The following is a 12,744-nucleotide window of genomic DNA, read 5'->3' as shown; positions in this document are numbered from 1 at the left end:
GGAGGGAGATGGGACAAATGATTTGACTTAAGTTTCACCCCAGTATGAGGACAAATGCAACACAGATTTATAGTGTTTGTGTCTATTTGTAGCCACAACACAGTGTTCTGACAGCTCTGTAGCTTTGAAAATCAATGTTTGTTTTAAACTATCCAGATTTTATTTGCACTAATAAGGGAAACTTCGTACTGAAATGCCATCAGTTCTGTTAGTTACTTCATGAAGTGCTGAAGTAATACTTGAAAAGATACGTGTAGAGATAGAGAAGTAGAGAAACAATGCAGAAGGGATTGCTTGTTTAGTTGACGGGAGAATTGGGTCATGCGAAAATAGTTAAACTAGGGTTTTAGGTCCTGATCCTGAAGTGCTTAAGCATGAGGTCAACTTTATACTTGTGAATGGTTCCACTGAGTTGACTAGACTTACACTTATAAAAATTGATTCCCCAAATTACTTGCCACATTGGTCATATAGATCAGAAACAGGAAGAAAAAATAATGAAGCACATTTTAAAACAAAAATCATGAGGAAGCATGTATTCTTCAAAAAATATCTGGAACTACTTATTTAATGAGAATACATTTAAGAAAGTACTGAAAACAGTGTAACCAGTTAACCCATTAATGGGATTTGAAGCCACTGCATGTTGCTAACCAGGTATGTTCTATTTAGAATACTTCTTTTCCTTTGTGTCCTTTATGCTGTGTCTTTATATCCAGGTTTGTGTCATCAGAAATTAAGTGCCATCCTCCTTTATAAGTATATGTAAATAATACACTGGTATCAGAAACTGTTCTATGTAGCCAAACTCATGCCCTAGCTTGCATGTTTTAGGGGAAGAGAGCATGTTCTCTTTTAATATGATAAATAGTACGGTGGGATTCTGAAGGGGCCTGCTGGGGCCTCCAGCAGTTCATAATAGTAACATGGGACAAATTATTTTTGCAATACTAAAAGGAAAGTTGTTCTATGTTAGAGATTGTGGAAATACAGGGTTCTCCAAGAAAGTGTAGGTATCAGTATATTTTGCCAATTTGTTAGGCAGGTTGCTTGTGGCATGTGGAAAGGAAAATTTTGATTGAAGAGTTGAGAAGCTCTCTGGTTTTAATAAACAGGAAACCTTGATTCTCCGGCTGATAACTGGAAAAGATTCCAGCTGGTTACAAGTGCTACTGTTTATAGAATATAAGCTTTAGGAAAAGTAAGTAAAGGGAATTATGAGGAACATAAGCAGGATACTCTTCCAGACTTACTAACATGCATATGCTTAATTTAAATATTGTAAGCATAAATATTTAAGCAATCTGTTAAAATTCATTCCTTATGTGCATATCTGCTCAGGCCTGGCAGGGTTCTGGTGTTGATTTACTCTGGCCCCATAGCTGTCCCTGCGCTTGTGCTAGTACAGTGTGGTTGAAAAATTTGGTCTTGTTGATATTAAATCATAATGGTGTATATATTATTGAATTGATGCAAGTTATTTTAAGATACAAGAGCATTCTAAGATCCTCTGCTTTCTCTTTCCCTGTTGATTAAATGGTTCATCTCCTAAAGTTGTTAAATACTACTGTTTACAGGTTTGTAGCTTTGGTCACTGATGCTCTGGAATGTGAAAGTCATTCTCACTTTTCTCTAGAAGTATGTCTGTGCATTGAAGTCTGTCTGATCTTTTTGTTTATGAATTTGGATTCTGAATACTTGCATATAAAGAGTTCTGCCTGTCCAAACCCTTGGCTGCTAGATATCCGTCTGGCTTCCTTTAATTGAGTAGAAGAATGATACTCACATCAACTGCATACCTGGCTGTCTGGGAATCAGAAAGAGGTCTAGTTTTCTTTCTGGTGTAATAGTACCATGGGATTTCTCTCTCTATCTCATATTGGCAGTTTTAGTTTTATTAAATCTGTTCTAGTCTTACTCAAGAGACAATTCCCTCATCTAATTTATTTGAAATAATATTGCTTAAGCCCAGGACACTTGCAGAGAAATCCCAAGCTAAAATTTTATGCCTATAAACATACTGTTTCAACCCCTCACCCTTCAAAATGGATGTTAACAACTGTATTAGTATTCTAATTCTTCTCAGAGGAAGTTTCTTTTCCTCTATGACACTTCAAATCCTGCCCAAGTTGTTTTTGTTTCTTTAATGTTGGAGGAAGAGAAGTAAACTGTTTGGACTGGGGAAAGAGATGCAGGAAGTTTATCAGAAGTGCAAGCCAGCAGGATGGCTGAGTCCAGGAGAGTGAAAAGCCTCTGGAAGATTGATCTAATGCCTTTCCCCGCAAGTTCTGTGGCTTTATTAGCATGAATGTTGTATATGCTCTGAAACAGCAGTACACGTGCTGTTTTCCTTGTATGTAAGTGTGGATTATGGAGGGTGTCCTCAAAAGATTTCAGTTCTTTTAAAACACTTCTACAGAAGTAGAGGGTCTGCTCCTTTAGAAGAAATGTAGCTGTATACCATCATGTGCTATGGACTTGATATGCAGGAGGGAAGGGTGTCACTTTTCTTCTGTTTACTAGCATTAATAATGAGTGGCCCTGGCATATGTAAATGCACAGAGTCAAATTCTGTTTACAACCCATTTTTTTCCAAAAAGGGTGAGTAAGAATTACCTTCTACCCTCACCCCATTAAAAATCCGTTAAGGGACTTTGTAGGATAAGGACAGCAGGAATAAGAGGATACAGGAATAGAATTTGCATTTATTCTTGAGGTTAATGTTCACCTACTGCCAGTGGAAAAATGGTTGAGTTTTTAGTCTCAGTAAGTTTGGATTCAGACCTGCAGATTCCTTACATTCTTGAAGTGCTTTCGGGCAGAAAAAGTAGCAAATGTGAAAATGGACTTCCAGCTGCACCCTAGTTTCAGGACTTCATGGTTATGTGGTAAATGTGTATTTCCAGATGTCTGAAATATCTAGCCACATAAGGGAAAGAACCCATTTTCTACTGGGGGAAGCGGTGCCCTCTAATGATAAGTCTTGGTATCTCAAAATGAGAGTGAAAAAGCCTGTTGTTAGTAGGAGCCAGAGCCAGAGAGCTTCTGTGTGTGGAAACTTAAGTCAGTTCCCTGGTTTTGTTCTAGGCAGATGGTAGTTTCTTGGTTGTTTTTTTTGTTTTGGTTTGTTTGTTGGGTTTTTTGAAATTATTTCTTTGTTTCATGCAGATACATTATCCTTTTCCTACCATGCTTTGAGGGCTGGTCAGGGTGGAAGTGGTACAGCAAGCATTCTTGTGTTACAAGGAAATGCTGATATGGCAAATAAAACATGAACTCATTTTGCATGTCTTTGAAGTTGTTGTTCTGACAGCAAGGAATGGCTGTGATAAAGGTTTCTAGTTGGCTGAAGCTGATTCTGTGTGTTGGCTGATATGTAAAATCAGCACAGCTGACTTCTCTAGCTTCCTAACTAGCAGGAGCTGTGAATACATAAATCTATGTAATGGAAGCTTTGCAACTCTTGGTATTTACATAGCACTGGATCTTTGCAGACCTGGTGTTCATTTTGGGAGCCTGCAACAGCTTCACGCTGAAACAGGACTGCCAGATCTCTGGAGCTAGAGTGTACGCAGCATGGTGGTAGCTGTTTCACTATGATCTTATTCCAGCCAACAGCATCCCTGCCCAACTGTGAGCTTCACTAACTCATCAAAATAGTAGAAAACTACCCAGCTTTTTTAGTTGCTGAAAGTTTTCTGTATTTTGTGAATTTGCTGAGCTCATGTACAAGTTTGCAAGCACTAGGGTTTGTGCAAAGTAAGCAGAGGATCAGAGAGGAGAGCAGGGAGAACAGGAACTCCTTTCTGGAGGTATCTTGCTTGCATTTTGGCTCACTATTTCATGAAACTGCGCACTGAAATGATGTAGGAGCACAGACTATAGAGAACCATCTCCTTTTCAGCATCTAAAGTTGTCAGTAAATGCATGACAATCTAAATCTAACTCTTGAATTCATGCTGTTGCCCTTATCTGTATGTTTTCCTGTCCTGCCTTTCTTTCCCTCTCTTGTTCTCTTCCTTTGTGCTAAGCTGTTTCAGCTTAAAACCAGCTAAAATCGAGTAGATGCCTCTGCCAACAAAGATTTTTCCTACAGAGAAAGCTTTTTCTCGATGAATGTCATTGGAGGAGTAGCAAATTTGGAAGGGGCCCACAACTACTGCGACTGAAAACTATGGAAATAAGTGTTCTAAATTATCTTGTCTTCTGTGAAATGGGGGCAACAAATCAAGCCTGCAACAGTGCCATTCTCTCTGGTCCCAGTTTCCAAACTAGATACTGACAAAACAAACTGAAGGTATAAAATCAAGACTGCTTAATCTTGGGGGGGGGGGGGGGGGGGGGGGGGGAAGCAAGGTCATGTTACTGATAAGGGAAAATACACAAAATAACAAATTCCTGGCATTCTCCCTTGGGGTATGCGTTCAACTGTAGAAGGAATGTTTATGGAAGAATATGTTGTGCTATTTAAGCATGCTTCAAAGAACGTATCCTTTCTTACCTTGTAGAAATTCCTCCTAATGGAATTCACTCCCAAGCATATCAGTTTTTTTCTTTTCTTTTTTCTTTTTCTTTTTTTTTTTTTTTTGACCATAAGTCAGTAGAACTGATGTATATTACCCATGGGCCAGTTTGTACAGGGGTAGCTTAAGCTGGGCACGTCCTCACCTTGAATTGAAAGTCTGTTGTATTTAATGGGGTGTTAACTCAGTTTATTCTCTGGGATTTGTACAGTAATTTTATTGCCTGCAAAAGGAGCAATTTGAAGCCAGATGAAGTGTAGGTATACTCTGTAACATACCTGCTGAGCTTGGCAGCGATGCCTGGATATGCTTGCCTTATTCTGGTGTTTATATTTTTTCATCACATCTCTTGCATCTCTTTTTCTGGTAGTCCTGCTTTGAGTCTGAGGGTTATCTCCCTTCTTACAGGAAACAGATCTATATGTACTGCATCTGGTCTGTTTCCAAATCTAGTAGCCCATCTTGGACTAATGCAGCCCTTTGATTTCTGGAGGTTTTCCTGGCCATAACCACAGGCAGGATTTGGTCTCTACATCTTCCTCAATATATCCCAACTCTGACTTAATCTTCATCCCTTCTCACCTTCAGTCCTGGCCTCCCCTATGACCCTTCACTGTTGGAGTTTGCCTTTTGGTTTGCATGGAGTCATTCATTTGGTGCTTTCTCCATCTCTGAATCCTTTTGACATTGTATAAACTTCCTTTTCTCATATAAGTGACTGCAGAAGGAATTCCAAGATCCTCTTTAAGAAGCAACTGTTATACAGATGCAATTTTGCTTTGGTACCAACCAGCAATAATGAGTGTCATATGGTATTTCATGGACAATTGCTGTCTAGGCATTCAATTTTTAGTTAAACTGTGCTGTAGGCTACCATCTACCAAGGCTTATCACGCTCTGTGTTTGTTTTTCCTATCTTGTTTTGACCTGATTCAGTCCCATACAACAAGAAAAGATTTGTCAAATGTTCTTGGCAGTGCAGACAAGCACAAGAATAGCAGTGGATTCTGAAGCCAGTTTTTACTAATAAGGCCATTTGGTAGTTGAGTTCAATGCCGTTGTGGCAGAACCTACAATGAATTACAGCCCAAGACAATGATAATGTTAAAGAAATGGGTTACTCTAATGCTGAAGCACCAGCAGAACAAAGACACAGAGGAAATCAAAGACAAAGAACAAAAGTCAACTTAAAGTTGACTGTGCAGTGTGACAGACTTTTTATAAAGCCTTTTCTCAGATGTAGCTGTTCTGTGAGGGAGAATGGCATAGATCAGCATCCATGCCTTGGGACACAAAGTGGAATTGTTCAGTCCTCTTACATAGGTGGTCTTAAAACTTCCTCATTTTAAGAGCACAGACAATAGTTTCATGAACATTAAAAACTGTTTGGTTGTTGCTAAATTACTAGGCAGTATGTATTTAATGAGACACACAATGTCACTTCTGTTGAACTAGCGTAAATACATTGTGGTGTTTATGCTGGTTATAGAAGACAGACAGCACTAACTTCATCAGAAACTCTTCTGGAGCACACCTGTGCCCTGGACTAATATGAAGTAACAAGTTGGTTTGTCTCAGTTCAGTTTGTTGTCATGTAGTTTTGACATTTTTGATCTAGTAGTAGATACTTCACAACTAGATCAACTGTTTTGTAGAGCCAAAGCTTCAGAGGAAAGTTTTGGCCCCCTTGAAATTAATGAAAATTTAGTTACTGAATTTGTTGGAGCCGGGATTTCATCTCCAGTCTTCAGCAATTATATATGTGGTTATGGATTATCAATCTGCAGGAAAGCTGAAACTGGCTCTGCAGCTTTTCCTAGACTCATCCAGTATCTCTAATCCTGCCATACAGCTTCACAGAGGAATCTGCATGGGGTTTCTCCTAAGAAAAATCAAAGAGGAACTCCTGCAATGCATTACAAGACTCAAAGAGCATACATTTCTTCAGCTAAAATAGCAATGCTCTTTCACATATAATGGGGTCACTGTTTCTCTGCCGAGTTTCTCATATTATTGATACTTACCAGCTGGGTTCCAGTTTGATGATAAAATATCAGCACTTTAAAATCCTAGCAATGAGAGAGTTTCAAATCACAAAAATGTCAGTCCTGTCACTTAAAGAAACACTTTTGTTACTTTCCATCACTGCTGCTACTTTTTCTTAATGATAGGAAATTTCAATTCGATTCTGAAGTTCTCTAGTAGTCAATTCCCCAAATCCAGCATTTCACTATCCAGGGCTGATGCTCTTTCACATCACAGGAGATCTGTTGAGAGGAGGGTGTCCTCAGGGTGAGGTACGAGGACTGAGCCTGGATCCAGATAATCTAGGTTCAGTTTCCAGGCTCTGAGATAGACTTTCTGTGTGTGACAGATACTATTTCTGTCTCATGGTCTGGTCAATATACTAGTGAAAGATACTCTGATACTTCAGTGATGAGGGTGGTAAAAGAACTGATGTAGATAGAGTTCTTGGGCAGGCCATTTGTTTTTCTCTGCTTCAGTTCTTCATTGTGCAAATGAAAAGAGTAAACATCATCCATTTAGACTGAGAGCTGCCTGAAAAAGGGGCTGTGTCTTCGCCTATGTGTTAGCAGTGTCCAGGAAATATCATTGTGATCTGAATAAGGATCTGTAGTCATTGTTCTGTTAAATCATCTACCTCCAATGATAGTTTTGGATATGGTTAATAAGAGGATTAGGGATTGGCAATAGTAATTTTTTGTTGGCTTTTTTATTACTGTTTAAGGTAGACTTGCAATATCGTCTTTCTATTTGAGATGTGCTGCCTAAAATAGTACAAATATTGCAGTTGAATCTTATTTTCATTATTCTTTCTCAAGCTCTGGCCTTTAAGAACGCATGCAGAAATGATATCTATACAAGGAGGTGGCAAAGGTCTTGTGTAGTCTTCTGAAAACAGTCCTTTTTTTGTTTGCATGGCATAGTAGTCAGAAAATGCGTGAGGAAGGCATAGTGGATAAAAGAGAATGAATAACGTGACTGAGTGCGGGAGCCAGAAATAACCTTTTGACTGGGCTTGTTCAACTAGCCAGAAATTATCAATATCATGAAAGTGTGATTTTTAACCGTCTTTAAGCATAAAGGTGTAGTCTGCTTCTACATATATTTATGTCAAAATACTTAATTTTGGTGTGGATGCATTAATAAAATGATCCAATATTAAAATCAGTATCCATACAGTCTTACATAATTAAACTGTATCAGTTTAGAAACTGATTTTTAGCATACTAATGAGCCCTGTCTGGGCTCATTGTCTACAGAGACTGCATAGTAAGTAATACCATTATGAAAAATTTGTTTCTCAGGATCCTAAATTCACCACTCTCCACAATCTGTATCTTCTCTTCACTGGACTACTTAGTCTCTTCTGAATTTCAGTCTTGCTCCTCACTCAGGTCAGGGTGAAGTGTGTTTCCACTGCTCTTTTTTTAAGATTTAGAACAAATGACAGGCTGCTACAAGGGGTTTAACTGAAGAGGGATGAATACTGGGTGCTGTTTCAGCTAAGGAAAGAGTGGCACTGCCAGGAGACTTGCATTGTGATTAGGAGGTGGTTGTCATGCTGGGAGAATGGAGCTGTGTACAGAAGAAAACTAGTCAGTCAAAATTACCTTTTCGCACTTTTTCCCTTCTACACAAGGGGGAAGTCACAGGTGAGAAATCTTGTTTTAGTAACCCGGTCTGAAGTTGAGAGGAAAGAACAGGATAAAAAAGATCAGTTTTAGGCTTTGCTGGTATATCTAGAGCTGGCTCAGTTGCTGCCCATGAGGGAAAGATTCCTGTCAGCTCCAGATCTCCCAAGAGACGTTGTTTGCTGAGCTTCTGTGATGAGAAGGTTCAGAGCTAGTGTCTGGATGGTTCATTAGTTTAAATGTCTGGTTTGGGGAGGTAGGTTCTCAAGCAAAGGCTTCTAAATATAAAATAGTCTTGTGAAGTTTTCATCTTATGAATATTCACTTGTTGAATTTACATTTTGTTTTTCATCTCTGAGCTTCTAGAACAGAGCCTTACACAGAGGACAGCCCTCCCATCTGTCTGAATAAACTCTCTGATGGAAAGATTTTGCAAAAACAGTATCTTGTTGTTTAAAATGTCCATACCCTTCAGTTAGTTTCTTTCAGAACACTTTGAAAACCCAGCCATTGTCACATGCAAGCTGTAATAATCTAGGGTTTGAGCAGAATTTTGATCTCCTGTGCACCCTTGAATGTGTTGACTGAAGTGGTGGAAGTGCAGGTGGAACTGATAATACAATTTTGTCTTTAGAGACTAAGGTTATTTGGGTAGCTGTTCTCAGTACAGAAAGTTCTTGAAGAACTTGGGAGAGAGCAAACATCTGTCACATGCTTGTTGGGCATCTGGAGTGGATGCTTTGGAACTACAGGGAGGACCATCTGTTAGGATGGAGGGTTATCACGAGAGCTTGCAGAGATACCTCCCTTCTCTATCTAGGTTCGTGACCTCTTCTGAGAGCATTAGCTATTGCTGTCAGTCCTCTGCTTTCATATGCACTGCAATCATCTGAAAAAGAATGAAATACTTAAATAAGGATATGCATTCTTCACAACCCCCCTCATAATACTCTTGGCTGCTTGAGTGCTTCTAGGCAGAGGGGTTTGTTATACTGTTCTCATTTACTTTCTTTTTTCAGCTATGTATCAAGTTATTTCCTAATCCGGCTTCCTGTGGTGGCTAATGGAACAGAATTGATGCAATTGCTCCAAAAAAAGGCTTTTAGCCAGTAGATTCTAATTAAAGCAACCCTTTTTTTTCAGAGGAGAAGAAAAAAAAATCCTTCAAAGAGCCCACTTTCTTTGTATCAGATGAATATATATGCAATAATTTGCCAGCCTGATGGAGACAGAAGTTGAAATATGCTTGGAGCAGTTATATTCAACCATATGTAAGTGCTGGCACTACCTGGAGCTTATTTCTCCCACAAGGTGGTATTTCCACCATGTAATCTTGCTGCTTCCTGCTGTAGGCAGTATTAGGGAGAATGTGTCAGAAAATTTGTCAAAATGGCTTTCTGTGAGAAGACTCTATTTTAGTTATGCCCATGGGAAAAAATGCATAGATTTATTTGAAAATTCATAGTTCTCAAGTCTGACCAGCTTGAGAATTAGGGGCCAGTCCATATGTCCAATTGCAGAAGCACTTGCATTTCCAAATCCTACCCTCAGGTTCTTCAGGGAGACAGTTTCTTTGATCTTGCCTGGTTCTTCCATGTGCTTAGTTGCTCAAGCAGAGATGGAGGAGAGGAGCTTTTCCTAGCAGAGCTCTGCTTCAGGAAAAAAATCCATCATACCTATAAACATTATTATTATTAAAACTAACCAATTAAATTTCATGTGTGTGGTAGGTTCTCAGTGACCAAAGCTAGGTGCAGCCATGAAAAAAGTGGGAAGGGGTCTAGGCTGTAGTTAGGGAGCTGTACTGCCATGATGTGGTGTGGACTGCTCATTTTACTGGCTGGGTCTAATCTGGTAGTGGTGGGGGAATTGCCTTATCTCTAAACCTCATCTCCCTTCCAAATCCACCTGTAATGTCAGACTGAGAAATCAGTGCTTAGGAGAACAAAGTTTCATCACAAATGCAGCTTCTATTTCAAGTGCCAGGAGCGTTTTTTAAAATTTCCTTCTGTATTAGTGAATCTACTTAACAAGCCTTACCAAGGTAACTCATTGCCTGACCCACAGCCATCCCCAGGAGGAGGGTGATGGAATGAATGAATTGCAGCTAATACTTACTAGCCTCCAGACTTGGTGAAAAGACATAGTGGATAAGTGTGCAGGAGGCTCAGTACATGAGAATCTCTGATTTTCTTCCCTCTATAACTGTCCCTGTGCTTCAGAACAGCTCTTAATAATTCCTTTCCCTTACTGTCCTGAAGACCAAACAGCCTCTTACTCCCCACTTGGCACATTGAGGCTCTCTGTTCATGGGGAGCCATTCCCTATCACTGCCTACAGAGCCCAGTAAGTTATATCCCTGAAAATCCTTCCTGTCCAACATTCTGTGGTTAAAAACAAAACAAAACAAAACAAATCCTTTCTCTGTCTCTCCGTTTTCTCCTGGTCCCTTGCACCTGAGCTGGCTGTATCTGTGAAGCTCCAAAGCCTGCAAGTGATGCTGTTTGCCTCTGAGTCAGAGAGGCTTTTAAATCTGAGTGTAAAATGAGACTCCTAGAGCAGTAAACAGAGCGATCATATACCTCCTTTGAAGTTACCATTTAAATAACCTCCAGGGCTTTACTAATGCGGGAAGCGAGCAAGAGGAAATAATTCCCCCCTGCTCCCCCCTCCCACTCCCCTCTCCAAAGCAGGGAAAATGAAAATGAATTCCCTGGCAGAGGAGGGACACTGGTTTTCAGGGTATTGCAGAGGAGATGAATGGCTCTCACTTGCAGCTTAGTTAATGAGTCAGCACATATTCATTCATGGACACAATTTATTAACCTATAAACACTGCAGATGATGGTGTTATCACTGTGATAAAGTAATTTTAATTTGCTGTGTAATTTATAAGGTAGCTGCTGCATCAGAGGGAAGCCTGTGTCTCCTCATGTGTCCAGGTCCTGGCTTGGGGTGCTGGAGAGGGAAGAGAGGATCAGGGAAACAAAAAGGATGGGTCCTAGCAGGGTTACGCGACCTGACCTGGTTGCACACCATTTTTTGCTGGTTCCCAACCCCTGTGGGTTGTTCCTGTTGCTAATTCATGAAGAGGTGAATGTGTGTTTTCAGGCCTCCAGCTCTACATCTGAATTGATGCTTGGATTTTTCCTGAAGGCAGACAGGCAACAGAAAGAGTACAAGTGAGTGTGCATGACATCTGACAGCACTGGAGGGGTATTCAGTGATGTGCTGGAAAGGAGGTCATCCTGTGCTGAATGGGGTACTATAATGTTGGATGGTAGCATTACATGCTCTTGAGATTATGGTAGGGTCTTCTCTGTGGGCTGATGGCATATGGCTTCCAAATATGAGTGTAGTAGAGCCTTCCGAGACCTTTGTAGTTAGTGTGTGCTGCAATGATACGATGGGACAGCTTTCTAGTGAGACAGCAGGTTTACCCAGTACTGGAGGGATTGGGAACTGAGGAACCTGGAGAAGTAACACTCTCACTTGCTTGGATATTACTTGTTTGTCAGGTAGGTGAACTGGTCAATATGTAAATGAGTTCACTCCTTTAAGTAATTTATGAAATAGTAAGATTTATTCAGATAATTAAATAGACTTTATTAGTGTAGCATATTAACTGGAGAATGCCCTAAAGACATCTTAGCATAAGTCTGAAGCTTACCAAGCTGCCTAAGGTCAGTTTCTCCTGGGATCAAAGATACAGTGCTCATGGATTCCTGCATTTTCAGACTGCTCTTAATCGAGTGTTTGGGGCTTATCTTTCATAAGGAGAAATACGTGCTTGCCCAAACATGTTACTAGCCAGTCCTTGGCCTGACTGAAAATGTGGGGAGTTTCCAAGGCAATTATACCTGCACTAATCATAATTTGCTCCTTGATCTATGAGTATCTGCCTCTATGTTTGTTTGTTAAGTTGCTGAACAATTTGATTAGGTGCTTTGAATAAACTGTGTAATTATGCCATAGGTATTCCTGATGCATACGTTATTTTCATTATCTAAGTTATCACGGCCCATTGTTGTAGTGCAATAACACTTACAGGCTGCTATTAGAACTGGAGCTCCGTTGTGCTAGATGCTGTACAGACATACAGTAAGCTGCAGTGTCTGTCCTGGAGAGGTTACAGCTTTACTGTACTGTTGTACAACAGCCCATTAGCACCCTTATAGACATTAGTGCCCAAAATAGCTCCATGGGTTCCATAGTGGAATCGGCCTAGCAGACCTTTTAACCCGTGAAGGCAGCAATGTTCGTGAAGGCAGCGATGTTCCTGAATTCACCTTTGTCCATATTCTTCGAGCATTATCAGTGCTGAGGCTTGTTAGACAGAATTTTAGGAAATGATAGTTTACAGTGTGCTTGGAACTGGCCACTTGTGCTTTCTCAGTGAGTCTTCCTGAGGGTGGAGGATTAGAGCCAGGCCATCCTCTTTCATATCCACAACATGGGTTTCTGTTTTGTCAAATGCATTTTATTGCGAGCTGAATTCTTTCCCAGCTTTTTTTGTACTTCGTCAGAGTCCCTTGACCTTGCGCCAATCAATGATGAATTGTACA

This window comes from Aquila chrysaetos, chromosome 5 (genome assembly GCF_900496995.4).
Source record: "Aquila chrysaetos chrysaetos chromosome 5, bAquChr1.4, whole genome shotgun sequence".
Classification (NCBI taxonomy): domain Eukaryota; kingdom Metazoa; phylum Chordata; class Aves; order Accipitriformes; family Accipitridae; genus Aquila; species Aquila chrysaetos.
The sequence above is the reverse complement of the archived record's forward strand: the minus strand, read 5'-3'. Positions refer to the sequence as shown.